The sequence below is a fragment of a genome, unplaced genomic scaffold, assembly GCF_019419815.1.
Source record: "Pyrus x bretschneideri cultivar Hongxiangsu unplaced genomic scaffold, Pyrus_bretschneideri_v1 Contig60, whole genome shotgun sequence".
Lineage (NCBI taxonomy): Eukaryota > Viridiplantae > Streptophyta > Magnoliopsida > Rosales > Rosaceae > Pyrus > Pyrus x bretschneideri.
The window spans coordinates 765,988-791,238 of NW_025999799.1; positions in this window are offsets into that span (position 1 = coordinate 765,988).

A 25,251-nucleotide genomic window follows, 5' to 3' on the forward strand; every position below is an offset into this window, starting at 1 on the left:
TCCAAATCCAAGAGAAAAAGGGCCAAATAAAATTAGAATCCAATCAAAAAAAGGTTTAAGAGTTTTCGTCCACAATTGCGCCTTCTAGAAACTAAGTGTTTTGTGGCTGATTTTGGATATTCTAGAAGGCATAAAAGGGGGGGGGGGGGGGAAGGTGTGGCACTCTTTTAGGTCAGATAAGGCTTCTAGAAATTAGGTTTTTTGGTCCACTTGCAGCTAGGATTAAGGTGGAACAAGATTAGGTTAGGATAAGATAGGATAAGGTCTGGATAAGATAAGGTTGTTAGGATAAGTTTTCATATTTCTTGCTCTTTCCTTATCTTTTTTGTCTTGAACTTTCCTTTTCTGATTTGTAGCATGTTTCTAACCTCTTTTGACTCCAAATTCGTCCATCCACCTTGCTCCATATACAAGCTATCCAAAATAAGCCCAAAACTGCTCTAAAAGGCTCAAAATTGCCTTTTCTTGCCAACGTTGTCATTAGGACCTACAACCAAACGAAAATAGCTCAAAACAATATAATAAGTAGTAATTAGCTCACTAAATGCAAGGAAATAGCATAACTAAGTAGCATAAATATGCTACTATCACACCCGGGACCGTTACTTCTTGGGAAAGCATAAAGAGAGCATTCTTGGAGAAATTTTTCCCAACTTCAAGAGTGATTCTTTTGAGGAAGAAGATTAGCGGAATTCAACAAAATCAAGGGAAGTCTTTTCCAGTGTATTATGAGCATTTCAAGACGTTAGTTGCATTATGCCCTCAACATCAAATGAAGGAAGAGCTCTTAATTCAATATTTCTACGAGGGATTCCTTCCACTTGAGAGGCAAATGCTAGATGCTTCAGTGGAGGTGCTTTGGTTGACAAAACACCAGTGGCTGCCAAAGTCTTAATTGCAAACCAAGCATTGAATGCATGATGTGAGAATTATACGCACACAAATTAAACCCTCTTTTTATCAATTGTAGTGAAGAATGTAAGTAGGGATCGTTCTGGACCGGGGATTAGGAGGGATTGTTAATCACTTGGATTCGACTCAAAAACGTAAAAACACAATATAAAACACCAAACTAGACCCAAAGAATGCAAAACTAAAGTTTAAAACACTAAGACAAACCAAAAGACTCAAAACAGCAAGAAAACACTCAAAACTGCCTTAAAACTACTTTCTGAGCAGTTTTGAGCACTAGAGAAGAATTTGGACGAAAATAGTTATAACTTGACTCAATATACTTTAAAAACACAAACTAAATTGATTTCTAACTAATTTGACACTCCAAGTAAAGGGGGATTTTGATTTTGACGAATTTGAAAACAAAACTTAAAACTTTGTAAAACGAACAGATTTTAAAACGAATTTTGATTTAATGAATGGAATGAAGGCTAGCTAAGGGGTTCATCTCCACACATGCCATACTTGCACATAAAACGATTTCTAATTGCTTTTCAATAAACCATGAATTCTCAACGCCCCAGATTAACCGTGAATTGCACTAATTAACCCTCAGATTTTCCTAACGTTATTGAATTGGATGATTGCATACGACAACCCAAAGCATTCCCCACAAGTTCCCTACATGAATTGCATAATAGAGATACAAGCAAGAATCATTAAGTTCTTTGAAAACCATAAGCATTGACGAAGCACTCGTTACTATGAATTGCATGAAACTTATGCCAAGAATTTACTTAACGCAATTGAGATCATCAACTTTTACTACTTGTGAATATAAGTTTGTAACGATTAGGTGAAACTTCCTTATATCCTAGCATTAGATTTATGCATGATAATTAAGCGTGCACTCTCAACCAACACACACAAATCAGTTTAATTCAAATAGATAAGTAAATTGAATTCACAACTTATGAAACGCAATTAGAGGTAATCAAATCATATAGCAAGCATGATCATGGTTTCGAATCCCCCCGTACCCAAGGGGAGGGTTTAGTTCCTCATACGTACAAGGCAAAGAAAAGTAAATTTAACCATTGAAATTAAAGGAGAGGAAACACCTAAAAATTCCAGCACTCGAACTTGAATTGTATGAACGTCCAAGCCCTCTTCTCCTCCTCTTTGTTGCGGCACAAGGTCTAAGGACAGGTTTTGGGTGGTATTTGTATGGAGGAATGGATGTGTGATAGTAGGGTAGTGTTTAGGAGGGATGGGGAGTGTGGCAAGGTGGGAAAATATGGAGAATGGTGAAGGATGGCTGCGGCAAAGGGTTGGGAATGTATTTCTAACGAATTTCTGAATGTGGAGGAGTGAATGATGATTTTATTGGTGCGGCAAGGGGGTCTATTTATAGTGCAAAATCCCTCTCAATCATCAAGGAAAATGACTAAGTATTTGAAGATGACAAGGAAATCAAAACCCATCAGGAATAAGCCATCTAAAAGGTAGGAAACCCCAAAGGAAAAGGAATAGAGGCGCCAGATTTTTAGGGTTCTAGAAACAAAGTGTTTTGTGGCAGAAATTGGCACTTCTAGAAGGATTTGGGGCGCCACCTTTGTAGGAGATAAGATAAGGTTCCTAGAATCATGATTTAAGTGCCATATTTGTAGGGAAAAAGAGATAAGGGTGCGGCACCTTCTTAGGGATAATGTTAGGGCTTCTAGAAAGCCTAAAAACTAAGGGGAGTTGGATAAAACCCACGGCAAAGATAGGATAGGGCATCTAAGGCTTCTAGAAACCCTCCAAGATAAGGTAAAGTGCATGGCATCCCTATAGGATTAGGATAAGGTGTCCTAAAGTGTTTAGGACTCCTCTTTGTGGCTGAAAACCTTGTGCATTAGGATTAGGAAAGCTAATCCTTCTTCATCTTGGAATTCTTCTCCTTCTTGGACTTGGAAAACTTCTTTGTTGCTGCAACTTGAGGCCATTGGGATTTAACTTTCCTACTTCAAGTAGGAAACCTTGTTTAAGTAGGAATCATCATCTTCAAGTCTTCAATTTCGTCCATCCTCTTGGCTCCAAGCATATGATATCCATTCCAAGCTCTAATTTGCTCCAAAAGGCTCCAAAATGCATCCTTTTGCATACTTTGCCCTTAAATCCTGAAAATACATAAAACTAGCTTAAAAGACTACTTTACTAAGGAAAAACACTATAAATGCACAAGAACAAGCTAAACTAAGGTGCATAGATATGCCCCTATCAATGTACGACAATATGAAGGTGTTGGACAAAGAGATACCCCATGGCAAATCCATAGTCAAATACATACAAACCGGGATGGAAAGATCACCCAAATTTCAAGTAGAGGGAATCTCAACAACCTCAACAACAAGGAAGATATAGACAGCCACCCCATGGGCTCTATCAAAGGCCATATGTACCACCACAAGTTCCACCACAATCCGCCCAACCAAATTCAGGCACGTCTTTAGACAATGATACGCTTATTAAGTTACTTACCAATTTGTCTCAGAGGCAAGAAAATCAAAACAAAGCGATGCAAAATCAAGACAAAAGGGTGGACCAGTTGGAGAAACAAATTGGGCAGATAACGGAGTTTGTAGGACAATTCCGAGACCAAGGCAAACTACCTAGCTCGACCATCGTCAATCCAAAATGAGGTTTTGAAACCGCTAAGGCTATCACCTTGAGAAGTGGAAAGGAAGTTGGAACTAACCCCAAACCAACCAAATTAAGTCAAAAAGAGGACGAAAAGCTGCTACTCGAAGAGGAGGAATTGGACAAAGCCACAGCAAGGGTGGAACAAACCTTGCCGCAGCCCCCTAGTGCACCAAAACCATCCCAAACCACCAAGGTAAGTCCAAATTCGAATTTGTCTAGTTCTATTCCACTAAATGTGCCCTTTCCTAGCAGGTTTAGCATGTTAGACCACTTGATTTTTCCTGCAGATTCTATGTTCTTGACATGGAGGATTCAACCCACTCTCCACCATCGCCACTCTTACTTGGACGACCTTTCATGAAAACAGCTCACACCAAGATTGATATGGCCAAGGGAGCCTTAACTATGGAGTTTGGTGGTGATATGTGATGCGAAAATAGTTAAGCACACAAATTAACCCTCTTGTTGTCAAGTTGTAGTAAAGATGCAAGTAGGGATCGTTCTGGACCGGGGATTAGGAGGGCTTGCTAAAACCTCTAAACTGACTTAAAAACATAAAAACAAAGTTTAAAACGTTCACAAAGACTCAAGGGACTCAAAACAGGTTCAAAAGACTCAGAACTGCCTAAAAACACTAACTAGGCAGTTTCTGACCTTAAACACAATTTTGGACGAATTTAAGATTATAGGTTGATTCAAAACACTTTAAAACATAAACTAAACAGATTCTAAACACTAAAGAACAAGAAAGTAAAGGGGGGTTTTGATTTGACGAAAATTGAAATAACAAAACAAATTATAAAACTAGGCAGATTGTAAAACGAAATTGTGAAAACAAGATGATGGATGGATTAGTTAGAGGTCCATTCTCCACACATGACACATTTGTATATGAATCGACTTTCCAATTGCTTTTCACTAACTATGATGCTCAACACCCCAAGTTAACCGTGATGCACTATTTAACTCTCAGATTTCCTTATGTCATTGAATTGGATGATGCATGCGACAATTCAAATCATTCTCAACGGTCCTCAACATGAATGCATAGAAGAGATACAGTGAGAGATCATTATGTTCCATGAAAATCATAAGTGTTGACGAGGCAATTGTAACTATGAATGCATGATACTCTTGCCAAGAATTCAATTAACGCGGTTGTGACTAGCAACCTTCACTACTCATGTTTATAAACTTGTGACGATTAAGTGAAACTCGTTTATAAACTAGCATCAAGTTCATGCATGAAAACTAAGTATGCATCCTTAATCAACATACAAAAACAAGTTTTTAATAAACAGATAATTGAATTGCAATCACAACTTAACGAATCACAATTGGAAGAAATCAATTCATATTTCAAACATGTTCATGGCTTCAAACTTTCCCCTAACTAATTAGGGGTTTAGCCACTCATGATTACAGCAAACTTAGAAAGTAATAGCAAAGTAAACATTGAAAACAAGAACGAAGTACACCTAAAACACTCCAATCTGCAAGCATGAAACGTTTTAGTCCTGCTTCCTCTCCTAGTTGCTGCGGCACAAGGGGTTATGGTGAGTTTTGGGGATTATGGATGATGTAGAATGGTGTGTTTAGGGTAGGGATCGATGTAGGGGACGACAAGGAGTGGTTTTTGGGCAGAAAATATGAAGAATGGTGAAGTATGGATGTGTTAGAGGGCAGGGATGAATTTCTGACGTGAATGGTAAATGAATGATTGTTTTGTGGCTGCAACAAGGAGGTTTATTAATAGGATTTCAGGAAATAAAACCCTAGGTTATTTAGGTAATCAGAAATTAAGTCAAAAGCTCTTTAAAATAGGAAATCAAATCAGAAATCTAAGGGAAAGTAGTGAATAGGTGCGGCAAGGCAATAAAACACAAAAGGAATGTGTTTTAATGCAAGGAAACAGGAAAGAAACATCTCCCTTGCACGGCAAGGCTTCTAAGAAATAGGTAAGTGTTTTAATTCCCTAAATCAATTCTAAGAATCAGGAATTAAGTTAAATCCCTTCAGAATAGGTAATTGAAATCAGGAATTAAGGGAAAAAGGCTAAGTCTTGCGGCACAAGGGAGGAAAAGAAAGGGAAAGTGCAAAACTTGCAGATTTTGAGAGATAAAGGGATGTATAGGTGCGGCTAAGACATTTAAGAAAGGGATAGTGACATAATCTTGCAGATTTTGGGAGAGAAGAGGAAGGTAAGGTGCGGCACATGTCTAGGGCTTCTAGAATCATGTGATTTAGGCAACCACATTATTTGGAAACTTGCATAATTGGAAACCTTTCAAGAATAGAAACTCCCCATAATGGAAACTAGTTTCCAAATCTTGATTCCTCCTTCTTCCTTCGATTCTAGGCTCACTTGGTCTTCAATTTCGTCCAATGCTTTGGCTCCAAGCATAAGCTATCCATCCTTAGCCCAAAAGTGCTCCAAAAGGCTCCAAAATGCACTTCTTTGCTCCTTTAGCCCTTAGAACCTGAAAACATACGAAAATGGCTTAAAAGACTAAAATAACTAAGGAAACACAACGTAAATGCACGAGAACAAGCCAATTAAGTCGCATAAATATGCTCCTATCAATATGACTAACTTTAAAGTTTCTGAATCCGTTGAGAATCCTAATGATGTTCATTCTTGTTTTGCCATTGGTATAATTAAAAATATAGGGCAGGAACGTTCAACACCAATAAAGAATGATGCATCTATAACCACCATCGAGGAAGGAATTGGAGTGGAGCACAAGGAGCACGCCACTACCCTAAAAACATCCAATATGGTTGTGCCTAGTGATAAAATTGGCAAGATGGTGGCTGCCCTAGGGGCATTGCCACAACATCCTAGTAAGTCTCCAATCCCAATTCCAATTCCCATTTCAACTAATAGGTTGTTACCTTCTTTGGTGCAGGTACCCAATCGATTTCAAGGTGGTGGGAGCATTTACATGGACTTTAGGAACCAAAACACCACAATCAGGGAGGATTACTATCCCCTCCCATTCAATGAGCCATACTACGAGAATTTCAAAGAGCATACCGTGGAGGACATACCCCTCCATGCCGTGAGCCCTAGTGACGATTAAAAGGACGTATTGATGCGAAAATAGTTAAGCACACAAATTAACCCTCTTGTTGTCAAATTGTAGTAAGGATGCAAGTAGGGATCGTTCTGGACCGGGGATTAGGAGGGCTTGCTAAAACCTCTAAACTGACTCAAAAACATAAAAACAAAGTTAAAAACGTTCACAAAGACTCAAAGGACTTGAAACAAGTTCAAAAGACTCAAAACTGCCTAAAAACACTAACAAGGCAGTTTTTGACCTTAAACACAATTTTGGACGAATTTAAGATTATGGTTTGATTCAAAACACTATAGAACAAGGAAGTAAAGGGGGGTTTTGATTTGACGAAAATTGAAATAACAAAACAAGTTATAAAACTAGACAGATTGTAAAACAAATTTTTGGAAACAAGATGATGGATGGATTAGTTAGAGGTCCATTCTCCACACATGACACATTTGTATATGAATCAATTTTCCAATTGCTTTTCACTAACTATGATGCTCAACACCCCAAGTTAACCGTGATGCACTAATTAACTCTCAGATTTCCTTATGTCATTGAATTGGATGATGCATGCGACAATTCAAATTATTCTCCAACGGTCCTCAACATGAATGCATAGAAGAGATACAGTGAGAGATCATTATGCTCCATGAAAATCATAAGTGTTGATGAGGCAATTGTAACTATGAATGCATGATACTCTTGCCAAGAATTCAATTAACGCGGTTGTGACTAGCAACCTTCACTACTCATGTTTATAAACTTGTGACGATTAGGTGAAACTCGTTTATAAACTAGCGTCAAGTTCATGCATGAAAACTAAGTATGCATCCTTAATCAACATACAAGAACAAGTTTTGAATAAAACAGATAATTGAATTGTAATCACAACTTAACAAATCACAATTGGAAGAAATCAATTCATATCTCAAACATGTTCATGGCTTTAAACTTTCCCCTAACTAATTAGGGGTTTAGCCACTCATGATTACAGCAAACTCAGAAAGTAATAACAAAGTAAACCTTGAAAACAAGAACGAAGTACACCTAAGAACGCCCCAATCTGCAAGCATGAAACGTTCAAGGCCTCCTTCCTCTCCTAATTGCTGCGGCACAAGGGTTTATTGTGAGTTTAGGGGGTTATGGATGATGTAGAATGATGGATTTAGGATTGGGATGGATGTAGGGGACGACAAGGGTTGGTTTTGGGCAGAAATTATGGAGAATGGTGAAGTATGGATGTGTTAGAGGGATGGGATGATTTTCTGGCGTGAATGATGAATGAATCAATGCATATGGCTGCAACAAGGAGGTTTATTAATAGGATTTCAGGAATTAAAACCCTAGGTTATTTAGGTAATCAGAATTTAAGTCAAAAGCTTTTAGAAATAGGAAATCAAATCAGAAATTTAAAGGAAACTACCTAAAAGTTGCAGCAATGGCATAAAACACAAAACGAATGTGTTTTAATGCAATGAAATAGGAAAGAACCCTCTCCCTTGCACGGCAAGGAAGAGGAAAGGTCAAGGGAGGTGCACGGCAAGGCTTGCATAGGAAATAAGTAAGTGTTTAATTCCCCAAATCCATTCTAAGAATCAGGAATTAAGTTAAATCCCTTTAGAATAGGTAATTGAAATCAGGAATTAGGGGAAAAGGCTAAGTCTTGCGGCAAAGGGAGGAAAAGAAGGGGAAAGTGCAATTAAACTTGCAGATTTTGGGTGAAAGGGAATATATAGGTGCGGCTAAGACTTTTAAGAAAGGGATTGTGACATAATCTTGCAGATTTTGGGAGAGAAAAGGAAGGTAAGGTGCGGCACAATTTAGGACATGTCTAGGGCTTCTAGAACATGTGATTTAGGCAACCAACTGATAGGAGCATATTTAGGCGACTTACTTAGCTTGTTTTCGTGCATTTATATTGTTATTTCATAGTTGTTTTAGTAGTTTAAGCCATTTTCGTGTGTTTTTAGGTTCATATGGCTAAGGAAGCAAAAAGATGCATTTTGGAGCAAAATTGGACTTGGAATGGATAGCTTATGTTTGGAGCAAAAGGAATGGACGAAATTGAAGACCTAATGAAGTTAGGATTCCTAATCACAAGAGGATTCCTAATCACAAGAGGATTCCTAATCAAATGAGGAATCCTAGTCAAAGAAGGTTTCCTAGTTGAAGTAGGAAAGTTAAGCCAAGGTTTCCTATTTTGGTTTAATTTTTCCTAAGCCTTAATGACTCCATATTTCAGCAATCTCAAAGGATCCTACCTATTCTAGGTCACAAAACTTGCAACCTTAAGCAATGCCGTGTGTTTCCTTGTGTCTCCCTTCCTTGCCGTGCAAGGAAGGGCTTTGTTCCCTATTTTAAACACTTAAACACCTTCCTGTCTCCTACCTATTTCAGCCATAACTCACATACCTTTTTATATTCCTAAATCCTTGCCTAAATTCAGAAATAAAAGACATTCCCTTTCTCTCTAACCTTTGCCGCAAGTCACATTCCTATTTCCTTCAATTTCTGATTTTGTGTTTCCTATTCTTCAAAGATTTAGAATTAATTCCTTTCCTAAACCAAGTAATAAAGCCTTTAGGTCTTTTCTTCCTTATAAATACCCTTGTGCCGCACCCTTAGAAGCTAATTCCCCCCTTCCACACAACCAGCCTTCATTCACAAATACATCCAGCCTTGCCGCAGCTTTCCATCCAAATTTCCACATCCTTCAACCTTCAAACCTCCGTCCAAACAACCCTCCACCACCACTAAGCCTTGCCGCACCACCATACCTCCATAAACCCAACTTAAACCCAGAAACTCATCCAAAAACCCACCTTAGCACTTGTGCCATGACCTAGCAAAGAAGAGGAGAAAGACGACGAAGCCTTGGACGTTTATGCATTCGAGTTGGAGTGTTGGAACGCTTCTAGATGTAATCTATCTTTTGTTTTCAATGTTTAATTCTAATTTCCTTTGTTTTGTTATGAACATGAGAGGCTAAACTCGTTTTAGCCTAGGAATGCTTTAAAGCCATGATTATATTTATAATATGAGTTGATAAATTCCAATTGTGATTTCATAAATTGTGAATGCAATTTACTTAACCGTTTGATGGATAACTTATTCTTGTATGTTGATTAGGGAGGCCTACTTAATTTGCATGCTTGAATTTGGTGCTAGAATATAAGGGTGTTTCACATAATCGTTACAAACTTATATTCACAAGTAGTTACGGTTGTTTCCACAATCATGTTAAGTAAATTCCTAGCATGCGTATCATGATGTCATAGTTACAAGTGCTTTGTCAATACTTATGATTTCCATTGAACGTAATGATCTTTGATTGTATCTCTATTATGATGTCATGTAGGGGACTTTTGAAGAATGCTTTGGGTTGTTGTATGATGTCATCCAATCCAATAACTTAAGGGAAATCTGAGGGTTAATTAGTGATGGCACGGTTAATCTGGGGTATTGAGGTTCATGGTTTATCGGAAAAGCAACTGGAAATCAACTTATGTTTGAATGTATCATGTGTGGAGAAGTATCCCTTGGCTAGTTCATCATCCATTGGTTTTACTCAAATTCGTCCAAAAATCTGTTTTAAGTTTTAAGTTACTTGGTTTCTTTTAAATTCGTCCAAAAACAAATCCCCCTTTCTTCCTTATTCCAAATATTTCCAAAAGTGTGTTTTAGAGTCTTTTGAGTCAAAACAAATTGTATTTTCGTCCAAATTAGTGTTAAGTGTTCAAAACTGCCCAGATTGTGTTTTTAAGGCAGTTTTGAGTGTTTTGTTGCTGTTTTGAGTCTTTTGGTTTGTTTTAGTGTTCTAGTGTTTAGTTTTACATTCTTTGAGTCTAGTTTAGTGTTTTAACCTTTGTTTTACGTTTTTGAGTCAGTTTTCAAGTGTTTTAGCAACCCCTCCTAATCCCCGGTTTAGAACGATCCCTACTTATACATATACTACAATTGTCAAAAGAGGGTTTAATTTGTGTGCTTATATAATTCGCATCAAATTTTTGGCGCCGTTGCTGGGGATTAGCAAGTTTGCTAATCCCCCGTTGTTTCTTTTTGTTTCTTTTTGTTTTCTTTTTGTTTTAGCTACTGACCTTATTTCTTTTCTTGTTTGTAGGTACTAGTTTATGACTCGTAGTTCTCAAACCATTAGTGCAAACATCTTGGATTTCGACGACGATTTTGAGCGCACTTTGAGGAAGAAGAAGAAGAACCTAGAACTTCAACCAACAAGTTCTAGTTCGGCTTCCAATTTTGAGGAGGAAGAAAGACCCACGGCAAGGGAGGAAGAAGAGGTCCACACCATGGCAGCGGACAACCGTACAATCAAGGAGCTTTCCACTTCAGGAATGGATAATGCCGCACCCTTGTGCATCCAATACCCAAGGGCGGCTCAAGACAAGACCGACGAATTTGAATTGAAGTCAAGTTTGTTGCACCACATTCCAAAGTTCCATGGATTGTCCATGGAGGATCCCAACAAGCATTTGAAGGAGTTCGAGGTGGTGTGTTCGAGCATGACTCCAATTAACATTGATAGTAGTATTTTGAAGATGAAGGCTTTCCCGTTCTCACTCTTGGAGAAGGCCAAGGATTGGTTGTACGAGTTAGCACCCGGAACGGTCACTTCTTGGGAGAGCATGAAAAGGGCGTTTCTTGAAAAGTTCTTTCCTACTTCAAGAGTCATTCTCTTGAGAAAGAAGATTAGCGGAATCCAACAAAGTCAAGGGGAGTCTTTTCCAACATACTACGAGCGTTTTAAAGCCCTTGTTGCATCATGTCCTCAACATCAAATGAAGGAGGAACTTCTACTTCAATACTTCTATGAAGGTCTTCTTCCTATTAAAAGGCAAATGCTTGATGCTTCGGCGGGAGGTGCGTTGGTGGATAAAACTCCCATGGCAGCCAAGAATCTCATTGCAAACCGGGCTCTCAATGCACAACAATACGAAGGAATTGGGCAAAGGGACCCCCCACGGCAACAAGTACATGAGGTAAGTTCTCAATCCGACATTCAAACTCAATTAGCTAATCTTACTTCTCTTGTGTCTCAGATGGTCGAAGGAATGAAGATCCAAGGTCCAATTGTATGTGGCGTATGTTCTATTCAAGGTCATCCTTCGGAAAAGTGCCCTCAATTGATTGAGAATGGGGGATGGGAGAGTGCAAACGCCATTGGATTTCCAAGCCAAAATCAGTCAAGGAATGATCCATATTCCAATACATACAATCCGGGTTGGAGAGACCATCCTAACTTCAAGTGGAGGGAGCCTCAACAACCTTACCAACAAGGAGGCTTTAGGCAGCAACCCCCGGGGTTTTACACCAAAACCCACGGCCAAGAAGTATCACCATCCCAATCCGCCCAAAACCATCAAGGTACATCTTTAGATAATGCTACAATTCTTAAGTTACTTACTAGTTTATCTCAGGGGCAAGAAAATCAAAACAAAGTATTGCAAAACCAAGAAAAAGCAATGCAAAACCAAGACAAAAGGGTGGACCACTTAGAGAAGCAAATAGGGCAGATTGCGGAGTTTGTGGGACAATTCCGAGACCAAGGCAAGCTTCCAAGCTCAACCATTGTCAATCCAAATGGAGGGTTCGAATCTGCCAAAGCAATCACTTTGAGGAGTGGAAAAGAAGTTGGCACCATATCCACACCACCCAAAACAAGTCCTAACGAAGAAGAGACGTTGCAACATGAAGAGGAGGATGAAGGGAAGCCCACGGCAAGGACACAACTTCCATTGCCGCAAGCCCAAAGGGACCAAAACTCATCCATGCCATCCCATTCGGCCACCAAAGGTAAGTTGGGTTCAAATTCGATTAATTCTAACCCCGTTCCACCCAATGTTCCTTTTCCTCACAGATTTTTGCAAACAAAGAAGGAGGAGCATGAGAAGGACATTTTTGAAACGTTTAGGAAAGTTCAAGTCAATATCCCGCTCCTAGATGCCATAAAGCAAGTGCCCAAATACGCTAAGTTCTTGAAGGAATTGTGCACTACAAGGAAGAGGCCGTCACATAAAGAGGTAGTAAGGGTAAGTGAAAACGTTTCCGCTGTTTTACAAAGGAAGTTACCACCAAAATGCAAAGATCCAGGTAGCTTTACAATTCCTTGTATTATTGGCCAAACTAAGTTCGAACATGCTATGTTAGACTTAGGAGCTTCAATTAACGTCATGCCATATTCTATTTATGCTTCAATGAACCTTGGTGAATTGAAAAATGATGGTGTGATTATTCAGTTGGCCGATAGATCTAATGCCTATCCAAAGGGCGTATTGGAAGATGTCTTAGTGCAGGTGAATAATTTGATCTTTCCGGCGGATTTCTACGTTCTTGAAATGGAAGAAACCAACCATGCTCCATCTTTGCCGATTCTTCTTGGGAGGCCCTTCATGAAGACAGCCCGAACAAAGATAGATGTGTTTAAGGGCACTTTAACAATGGAATTCGATGGGGAAGTGATTGATTTTAATATTTCTGAAACTATGAAATTTCCTAATGATGATCACTCTTGTTTCTCTATTGATATTCTTGATTCTTTGGCGCAGGCACACCTTGATCAATTACATGGAGATGCACTTGAAATGGCATAGAAGTGAAGGATCACATGGCTGCCACCATAGCAACCCACGGCATACACTTGCAATCCTATGCCGTGGCCTTTGATGATGATGTAATTGAGACCGTGGCAGCCCTAGAGTCATTGCCACGGCTCCAAGGTAAGTCCCCTAATCCAATTTCGACTAATAAGTTGCTTCCTTCTATAGAACAACCACCTACCCTTGAGCTCAAACTGTTGCCAAATCACTTGAAGTATGTGTTCTTGGGTGAGCAAGAAACATTGCCCGTCATTATAGCTTCATCACTCACGGCACAAGAGGAGGAGAAACTGGTGAGGGTTCTCAAAGAGCACAAGACGGCTATAGGGTGGACTTTGGCCGATGTCAAGGGCATAAGTCCTACCACGTGCATGCATAGAATTCTCATGGAAGAAGGCGCCAAACCATCAAGGGAAGCCCAACGTCGACTCAACCCACCGATGATGGAAGTAGTGAAGAAGGAAATCATCAAATTGCTTGATTGTGGCGTCATCTATCCTATCTCGGATAGTTGTTGGGTTTCGCCGGTCCAAGTGGTTCCCAAGAAGTCCGGAGTCACGGTGGTGAAGAATGAAGAAGATGAACTTGTGCCTACACGCATTTAAACCGGTTGGAGGGTGTGCATTGACTATAGGAAGCTAAATGCCGCAACAAGGAAAGATCACTTCCCTTTGCCATTCATTGATCAAATGCTTGAAAGGTTAGCCGGTCATTCTTTTTATTGCTTTCTTGATGGTTATTCGGGTTATAATCAAATTGTCATAGCGCCGGATGATCAAGAAAAGACCACTTTTACTTGTCCATTTGGTACTTTTGCATATCGTCGTATGCCATTTGGTTTATGCAATGCACCGGCCACTTTCCAACGATGCATGGTAAGTATCTTCTCAGATTATGTTGAAAAGATAATTGAAGTATTTATGGACGATTTTAGTGTGTTTGGAGACTCATTTGATGGTTGTTTGCATAATCTTACTTTAATCTTGAAAAGATGCATGGAAACTAACCTTGTTTTGAATTGGGAAAAATGTCATTTTATGGTTAAACAAGGTATAGTTTTGGGTCATATCATCTCTGAAAAAGGAATTGAAGTTGATAAGTCTAAAATAGATCTTGTACGTCACTTACCCTCTCCTACTTCGGTTAGAGAGGTTCGTTCTTTTCTTGGTCATGCAGGATTCTATAGGCGATTTATCAAGGATTTTTCTAAAATTGCACAACCACTATGCCGTCTCCTACAAAAAGAAGTGGCGTTTGAGTTCAATGAGAAGTGTGAGAAGGCATTCACGCTTCTCAAGGACAAATTAACCACGGCACCTATCATCCTTCCACCTGATTGGACGTTGCCTTTTGAGCTCATGTGCGATGCATCCGATTATGCAATTGGGACTGTTTTGGGTCAAAGGAGGGATAAGCAATCCCACGCCATCTACTATGCTTCTAGGACCTTAAATGATGCTCAATTAAACTACTCTACCACTGAAAAAGAACTTCTTGCCGTTGTGTTTGCTTTAGATAAGTTTCATTCTTATTTACTTGGCACTAAAGTGATTGTATTTTCTGACCATGCAGCTCTTAGGTACTTCTTCACTAAGAAGGAGGCTAAACCACGGCTCATTAGATGGATGCTTCTTCTCCAAGAGTTTGATATTGAAATTCGAGACAAGAAAGGGAGTGAGAACGTAGTTGCTGACCATTTAAGTCGTTTGGTGTGCAATGAGGACTCCTTACCCATCCAAGAGACTTTCCCTGATGAGCAATTGTTGTCCATTAAGGTATGTGAACCTTGGTATGCCGATTTGGTAAATTTTTTGGTGTCAAAACGTGTTCCAAGTACCCTAGCTAGGCACCAACGTGATAAGTTAAAGAAAGAGGCACGGTTTTATGTATGGGATGATCCCTATTTGTGGAAGTTTTGTGCAGATCAGATTGTGTGCATGATTGTGAGTTTAATTCGATTCTAACCTTTTGTCATACTTATGCTTGTGGTGGACATCTTGGCACACAACGCACTGCCCTTAAAGTGTTAGAATGTGGTTTTTATTGGCCAACAATCTTTAAAGATGCTAGAACATTTTGTTTAACTTGTGATCATTGCCAACGAATGGGAAATATAGGTGCAAGGGACCAAATGCCGCAAACACCCATCTTTAATGTTGAAATTTTTGATGTTTGGGGCATTGATTTCATGGGCCCTTTCCCATCTTCGTTTGGTTTTACTTATATTTTGCTTGCAGTAGATTATGTTTCCAAATGGGTGGAAGCCAAGGCCACCCGGACTAATGATTCTAGAGTTGTTGCAGATTTTATAAAGACTAACATTTTTGCTAGATTTGGGATGCCTCGAGTACTTATTAGTGATGGAGGATCTCACTTTTGCAATCGTACCATTGAAGCACTACTCAAGAAGTATCAAGTCACCCATAAGGTTTCAACACCTTACCATCCCCAAACCAATGGCCAAGCCGAGGTGTCTAATAGAGAAATCAAGCAAATCTTGGAGAAGACAGTTGGACCAACAAGAAAAGATTGGAGTGTGCGTTTGGAGGATGCATTATGGGCCTATAGGACGGCATACAAGACACCAATAGGCATGTCCCCTTTTTGGCTAGTGTATGGAAAGCCTTGTCATCTCCCCGTGGAGTTGGAGCACAAGGCTCATTGGGCGATCAAGACATTCAACATGGACATAGATGCGGCTGGAATGCATAGAAAGTTGCAATTGAATGAACTTGAGGAACTTCGGCGTGAAGCATATGAGAATGCTTGCATTTAAAAGGAAAAAACCAAGGCTTTTCATGACAAGATGATCCGAAGCAAAACATTCTCCATAGGGCAAAAAGTTTTACTTTTTAATTCTCGCTTACGTTTATTTCCTGGTAAGTTACGTTCTAAGTGGATTGGACCTTTTGTTGTTACTAATGTTTTTCCATATGGCGCAGTTCAAATCCAAAGCTTGAGGAATGGCCAAGAATTCAAGGTGAATGGGCATCGTTTGAAGCCCTATTATGCAAATGTGGAAGGGCATATTATGGAGGACAATACCCTCCATGCCGTGGGCTCTAAGTGACGAGTGCTTCGTCAATGCTTATGGTTTTCAAAGAACTTAATGATTCTTGCTTGTATCTCTATTATGCAATTCATGTAGGGAACTTGTGGGGAATGCTTTGGGTTGTCGTATGCAATCATCCAATTCAATAACGTTAGGAAAATCTGAGGGTTAATTAGTGCAATTCACGGTAAATCTGGGGTGATAGGAGCATATTCATGCAACTTAATTAGCTTGTTCTCGTGCATTTATGTTGTGTTTACTTAGCTATTTTAGTGTTTAAGGTTACTTTTGTGTATTTTCAGATTATAAGGCCAAAGTGTGCAAGAAGATGCAAATTGGAGTCTTTTGGAGCGAAAGAGGAATGAATGAGTTGAAGATTTGAAGAAACGACGAATTCCTACTCCAACGATGAATTCTTACCAAAACGAGGAATCCTACTCAAACAAGGTTTCCTACTTGAAGTAGGAAAGTTAACCCTAAGTTTCCCGTTTTGGTAACCTTTCCTAATCTAAACGTCCGTATTTTCTAGCCACTTTGTAGGCCTTGTATGCACTTTAGTACACAAGACCAAGGCCCTAGCCCAATTTCTAACCCATGCCAAGGCCTTTAGCCCAATTCCCTTCCCTTGCCGTGCAAGGGGGGGCACTTTGGTCCCATTTCATGCACAAAATCCCTAACCCTAAACCCTAGCCGCACCTATTAAGCCATCCCCTTTAATTTCTGATTTAATTCCCTAATTCTAGCAGCCTTTGAATTAATTTTAATTTAATTTTAATAAGCTAGGGTTATTTTCTGAAACCCTACACATTTTACACACTTAATTCCCCCTTGAATCCGTAGCCATCCATTCATTCATCAAACCATCTCAGCCATTCACTCATAAATCCTAAACTATAACCTTGCAGCCGCACCATATTTTCATTGATTCACTTACCACACATCATTCAGCCACCATAACACAACATTCACTCCCTAAGCCGTAGCCCCCATTCAGGATTTGACCCTAATTTCCCCTAAGCCGCAGCCACCCATTCATCTCCTCCCTTCTCTGCCGTGCATTCCCCTTCCATTCTGATGCGAGAATTATATGCACACAAATTAAACCCTCTTTTTATCAATTGTAGTGAAGAATGTAAGTAGGGATCGTTCTGGACCGGGGATTAGGAGGGATTGTTAATCACTTGGATTTGACTCAAAAACGTAAAAACATAATATAAAATACTATACTAGACTCAAAAAATGCAAAACTAAACTTTAAAACACCAAAACAAACCAAAAGACTCAAAACAGCACCAAAACACTCAAAACTGCCTTAAAAACACAATCTGGGCAGTTTTGAACACTAGACACAACTTGGACGAAAATTGGTTTTAACTTGACCTAAGACACTTAAAAACACAAACTAAAGTGATTTCTCACTACTATGACTCAACAAAGTAAAGGGGGATTGGTTTTGGACGATTTTAAAAACAAACAAACTTCTTAAATTAGAACAGATTGTAAAAACGATTTTGATGGAATTGAATGGATGGGAAGCTAGCTAACGGGTTCATCTCCACACATGTTATACTTGCATATAAAACGATTTCCAATTGCTTTTCAATAACCCATGAATTCTCAACGCCCCAAGTTAATTAGGTTCGCTTAAATTAACCTTCAGATTTTCCTAACGTTATTGAATTGGATGATTGCATACGACAACCCAAAACATTCCCCACAAGTCCCCTACATGATTGCATAACAGAGATACAAGCAAGAATCATTAAGTTCTATGAAAACCATAAGCATTGACGAAGCACTTGTTACTATGATTGCATGAAACTTATGCCAAGAATTTACTTAACGCGATTGAGATCATCAACCTTTACTACTTGTGAATATAATTCCATAACGATTAGGTGAAATTTCCTTATATCCTAGCATCCAATTTATGCATGATAATTAAGTGTGCACTCTCAACCAACACACACAAATCAATGTAATTCACATAGATAAGTAAATTGAATTCACAACTTATGAAACGCAATTAGAAGTAATCAAATCATATCGCAAGCATAAACATGTATTTCGAATCCCCCCCTAGCCAAGGGGGGGGGTTTAGTTCCTCATACGCACAACACAAAGAGAATTGAAATTAAACATTGAAATCAAAGGAAAAGAAACACCTAGAAATTCCAGCGACGCGAACTCGAATTGCATGAACCTCCGAGCTTCCTTCTCCTCCTCCTTGGTGCGGCAAAGGTCTAGGGACAGGTTTAGGGCCTTAGGTGTATGGATGCATGGTCATGTAGGGATATAGTAGTGTTTAGGGGAAGGGGATGGTGCGGCAAGTGTTGATGGTGGTGTATGGAGGTTGTGGAAGTAGGGGAATGATGGATGAGTGGTTGCAAGGTCACGGCAAAGGGTTGATTTCTGGAGGAATGTATGAATGTTGTGTGAAGGGGTGGTGGTGATTAAATGGCACGGCAAGGCTGTTTATATAGGCTAGTTTGGCACACTTAGTGTAGGAAAAGGATTGCCTAATCCCATTGGAAAAAGGTTAACTCAAGGCAGAAATCAAGTGGGATTTGGAATAGGGAATTCGGCTAGGATTTAGGGATTCTAGAAGGTTTTGGTGCGGCACATTAATAGGGCTGAGATAAGGTTTCTAAAAGGGAAGGTTTAGGGCAGATTCCTAAACCTAAAGGGCCAAGGATACATGATATTTGTATAGGAAAAGGATTGCAATTCCTAAACCTACAAGGAATGGAGTTCTTGCGCAATTGAGTGGATAAGGCTTCTAGAAACTGAATTATGTGCTTAAATGTGTATTTTAATTCCTTATTATTAGCTAGGAATAAGTCTAACCTGATTTGGATAGGAGAGAAAAGGATAATGTTAGAGATAGGATAGGATAAGGTTTCTAGGATAGGATAAGATAAGGTTTGGATAAGGTTCCTTGTTTTTTGCTTCTTCCTTATCTTCATTGAATAGAACTTCTTCCACCAGATTTGTAGCCTTTCCTAGCTCTTCTAGTCTTCAATTTCGTCCATCCTCTTTGCTCCATGATTAAGCTATCCAATCCATGCCCACAAATGCTCCAAATAGCCTCAAAATGCACTTTATTGCTCCCTTTGCCATTAGAACCTAAAAACACACGAAAATACTTTAAAAGACTAAAACAACTATGAATTACTAACATAAATGCATGAAAACAAGCTAAGTAAGTCACCTAAATATGCTCCTATCACATTCCAGCCATTATCCAACCTTGCCGCAGCCTTTCTCCACCCTTCCAGCCACCATCCAACCTTCATACACCTTCCACAACCTCTTGCCGCACCACCAAAACCCCATAAACCCATCTACAACCCAGAAATCATCCCAAACCACCCACACCATCTCTGCTGCAGCAAGGAGAAGAAGAAAGAGGACCTTAAACGTGCAGAAATTCAAGTGGATTCCTTGGGCGTTTTAGGTGTAATCAATCCTTCGTTATTTGTGTTTAAATTCAATTTTATTTCTCTTTCTGTGAACATGAGAGGCTAAACCCCTAGATAGCTAGGGGGTGATTCGAAACCATGTTTATGCTTGCAATATGATTTGATTACTTTTGGTTGGAATTTCATGTATTGTGGATTCAATTTGTTTAACTGCTTGATTGATAACTTATTTGTGTATGTTTATTGAGAGTGCACGCTTAATTTTCATGCATGAATATGACGCTAGAATATAAGTGAATTTCACCTAATAGTTATGAACTTATATTCACAAGTAGTGGAGGTTGCTTATAAACAATCGCGTTAAATGAATTCCTGGCAAGAGTATCATGCTTTTCATAATTACAAATGCCTTGTCGATGCTTATGATTTCCAAAGAACGTAATGATTCTAACTTGTATCTTCATCATGCTGTTCATATAGAGAACTTGTTAGGAATAATTTGGTTGCGATGCATATTCATCCAATTCAATGATTCTAGGGAAATCTGAAGGTTAATTTAAGCGGACCTAATTAACTTGGAGTGTCGAGGTTCATAATTCATCGAAAGACCAACTGAAAATCAAATTGTATGCAAGTGTGACATGTGTGGAGAAGAACCTTCTAGCTAGCATTCATCCATATTTTCATCACATTCATATTTACATTCTGCCTTTGAATTACAATCTGTGCATTTAGTTTAATTTCGTCAAAACCTCAATCCCCCTTTACTTTAGTGTCCATTTTAGTTAGAAAGTGTCTTAGTTTGTGTTTTTAAGTGTTTTGATTCAAGTTATTACCCAAATTCGTCCAAATTCACCAAAGTGCTCAAAACTGCCCAGAAAGTGTTTTTAAGGCAGTTTTGAGTGTTTTGGTGCTGTTTTGAGTCTTTTGATTTGTTTTAGTGTTTTGATTGTTTAGTTTTGCATTCTTTGAGTCTAGTTTAGTGTTTTAACCTTTGTTTTACGTTTTTGAGTCAGTTTCCAAGTGATTTTGCAATCCCTCCTAATCCCCGGTTAAGAACGATCCCTACTTATACTTATACTACAATTGTCACAAGAGGGTTTTAATTTGTGTGCTTATTCATTCCGCATCAAATTTTTGGCGCCGTTGCCGGGGATTAGCAACTTTGCTAATCCCTTGGATTGTTACGTTTTGTTTATTTATTTTATTAAAGTTTCTGACCTTGTTTTGTTTTTCTTGTTTTAGGTACTAGTGTATGACTCGGAGTTCTCAACCGATTCGTGAGGATATCCTGGACTTTGACAGCGATTTTGAGAGGACTTTGAGACGAAGGAAGAAGCATCACGAGTCAAATCCACCAAGTCCGGAACCTGATCTTGAAGAACAAGTCCTAGAAGAGGAAGAAGAAACCACGGCAGGGATCTTTGAGGAACCCACAGCAAGGGTATTTGAAGAACCACAAGCTATGGCCGTAGACACCCGGACACTTAAGGAGCTTTCGGCATCGGGATTGGATAATGCAGCACCCTTGTGTATCCAATATCCCCCACCTGCTGAAGGGAAGACCGATGAGTTTGAGTTGAAGTCAAGCTTGCTTCACCATATTCCGAAGTACCATGGGTTGTCCATGGAGGATCCGAACAAGCACTTGAAGGAATTTGAGGTGGTGTGCTCAAGCATGACTCCCATCAATGTCGATGGAAGTATTCTGAAGATGAAGGCTTTTCCATTCTCTTTGATGGACAAAGCCAAGGATTGGTTGTACGACTTAGCTCCCGGAACCGTTACATCATGGGAGAGCATGAAGAGGGCTTTTCTGGAGAAGTTTTTCCCAACTTCTCGAATCATCCTTTTACGAAAAAGGTTAAGTGGAATACAGCAAGAAGAAGGTGAGTCTTTCCCTACGTATTATGAACGATTTAAATCACTTGTTGCTTCTTGTCCACAGCATCAGATAAAGGAGGAGTTGCTTCTACAGTACTTTTACGAGGGGCTCCTACCCATCGAACGTCAAATGCTCGATGCCTCAGCAGGTGGAGCATTGGTGGACAAGACACCCAGGGATGCCAAGGTCTTGATTGCTAACCGAGCGTTGAACGCTCAACAATACGAAGGAGTAGGCCAAAGAGGACCCCCACGGCAGCAAGTGCATGAGGTAAGTTCTACACTCGACATTCATTCACAATTAGCTAATCTTACTTCCATTGTGTCTCAGATGGCCGAAGGAATGAGGGTGCAAGGACCGATTGTATGCGGAGTGTGTTCTATCCAAGGACATGCTTCTGAGAAGTGCCCATAACTCATAGAAAATGGTGGATGGGAAAGCGCCAACGCAATTGGATTTCAGGGCCAAAACCAACCAAGGAACGATCCGTACTCGAACACTTATAATCCAGGTTGGAGAGACCACCCGAACTTCAAATGGAGGGAGCCCCAACAACCACCACAACAAGGAGGCTTTAGGCAACAACCCCCGGGCTTCTACAACAAGCCATACGTCCCTACACAAACACCTCCACAATCTGCCCAAACAAGTTCAGGTAACACTTTAGACAATGATACACTTCTTAAGTTACTAACGAATTTGTCTCAGGGGCAAGAAAATCAAGCCAAAGCCATGCAAAACCAAGATAAGAGGGTGGAGCAATTGGAGAAACAAATTGGGCAGATTGCAGATTTTGTAGGGAAGTTTCGTGAGCAAGGCCAACTCCCTAGTTCTACCATTCCAAACCCCAAGGGAGGCTTCGAAAGTGCAAAGGCCATACTCTTGAGAAGTGGAAAAGAAGTCGGGTCAGGTCCTACACCATCATCATCAAGCCCCGAAGAGGATGAAAAACGAAGAATTGAAGAGGAGGAATCAAGGCAACCCACGGCAAAGGTGGAAACACCTTTGCCGCAAGCTTCAAATGATCCAAAAGTGTCCAATTTGGCCAATAAAGGTAAAAATGTGTCAAATTCAGTTTCTACTAATGTTGTTCCTTCGAATGTGCCTTTTCCTAGTAGGTTCATGCAAACGAAGAAAGAAGAAGCTGAGAAGGACATCCTTGAGACGTTTCGGAAAGTGCAAGTGAACATACCCCTTTTGGATGCAATCAAGCAAGTCCCGAGGTACGCTAAGTTCTTAAAGGAGCTTTGCACCACAAGGAAGAGGATGTCGACCAAAGAAGTGGTAAAGATAGGTGAAAATGTCTCCGCCATCTTGCAACACAAACTACCCCCCAAATGCAAAGATCCGGGTAGTTTTACCATTCCTTGTGTCATTGGAAACACTAAATTTGAATCTGCCATGCTAGACCTAGGTGCTTCTATAAATGTTATGCCATATTCAATTTATGCATCTATGAACCTAGGAGTATTAAAAAATGATGGTGTAATCATACAATTGGCCGATAGATCTAACGCCTATCCAAAGGGAGTTTTGGAAGATGTGTTAGTACAGGTAAATCATTTAATCTTTCCGGCGGACTTCTATGTGCTCGAGATGGATGAATCTGACCATGCCCCTACGTTGCCAATCCTACTTGGCCAGCCATTCATGAAGACGGCTCGGACAAAGATTGATGTGTTTAATGGAACGTTGTCCATGGAATTTGATGGGGAAGTTGTTAATTTTAGTCTTTCTGATTCTATTAAGTATCCTAGTGAGGATCATTCATGTTTCTCCATTGATATAATTGACTCTTTGGCGCAGGAATATATTGAAGATTTGAATGCCGATGCGCTTGAAAACGTCATTACAAGAAGCATGGAGCTCAAAACCGTGAAAGGGGAATTGATGCTAGGCCACGACACACACATTCCATTGCATGCTGTGCACCCTAGTGAGGAATGTATGGAGTTGGTTGCTGCCCTAGAGTCACTGCCTAGGCACGAGGGTAAGTTTTCTAACTTTGAGTCAATTCCCATTTCGACTAAAACTCACATACCTTTTTATATTCCTAAATCCTTGCCTAAATTCAGAAATAAAAGACATTCCCTTTCTCTCTAACCTTTGCCGCAAGTCACATTCCTATTTCCTTCAATTTCTGATTTTGTGTTTCCTATTCTTCAAAGATTTAGAATTAATTCCTTTCCTAAACCAAGTAATAAAGCCTTTAGGTCTTTTCTTCCTTATAAATACCCTTGTGCCGCACCCTTAGAAGCTAATTCCCCCCTTCCACACAACCAGCCTTCATTCACAAATACATCCAGCCTTGCCGCAGCTTTCCATCCAAATTTCCACATCCTTCAACCTTCAAACCTCCGTCCAAACCACCTCCACCACCACTAAGCCTTGCCGCACCACCATACCTCCATAAACCCAACTTAAACCCAGAAACTCATCCAAAAACCCACCTTAGCACTTGTGCCGTGACCTAGCAAAGAAGAGGAGAAAGAAGACGAAGCCTTGGACGTTTATGCATTCGAGTTGGAGTGTTGGAACGCTTCTAGGTGTAATCTATCTTTTGTTTTCAATGTTTAATTCTAATTTTATTTGTTTTGTTATGAACATGAGAGGCTAAACTCGTTTTAGCCTAGGGATGCTTTAAAGCCATGATTATATTTATAATATGAGTTGATAAATTCCAGTTGTGATTTCATAAATTGTGAATGCAATTTACTTAACCGTTTGATGGATAACTTATTCTTGTATGTTGATTAGGGAGGCCTACTTAATTTGCATGCTTGAATTTGGTGCTAGAATATAAGGGTGTTTCACATAATCGTTACAAACTTATATTCACAAGTAGTTACGGTTGTTTTCACAATCATGTTAAGTAAATTCCTAGCATGCGTATCATGATGTCATAGTTACAAGTGCTTTGTCAATACTTATGATTTCCATTGAACGTAATGATCTTTGATTGTATCTCTATTATGATGTCATGTAGGGGACTTTTGAAGAATGCTTTGGGTTGTCGTATGATGTCATCCAATCCAATAACTTAAGGGAAATCTGAGGGTTAATTAGTGATGTCACGGTTAATCTGGGGTATTGAGGTTCATGGTTTACCGGAAAAGCAACTGGAAATCAACTTATGTTTGAATGTATCATGTGTGGAGAAGTATCCCTTGGCTAGTTCATCATCCATTGGTTTTACTCAAATTCGTCCAAAAATCTGTTTTAAGTTTTAAGTTACTTGTTTTCTTTTAAATTCGTCCAAAAACAAATCCCCCTTTCTTACTTATTCCAAATATTTCCAAAAGTGTGTTTTAGAGTCTTTTGAGTCAAAACAAATTGTATTTTCGTCCAAATTAGTGTTAAGTGTTCAAAACTGCCCAGATTATGTTTTTAAGGCAGTTTTGAGTGTTTTGTTGTTGTTTTGAGTCTTTTGGTTTGTTTTAGTGTTCTAGTGTTTAGTTTTACATTCTTTGAGTCTAGTTTAGTGTTTTAACCTTTGTTTTACGTTTTTGAGTCAGTTTTCAAGTGTTTTAGCAACCCCTCCTAATCCCCAGTTTAGAACGATCCCTACTTATACATATACTACAATTGTCAAAAGAGGGTTTAATTTGTGTGCTTATATAATTCGCATCAC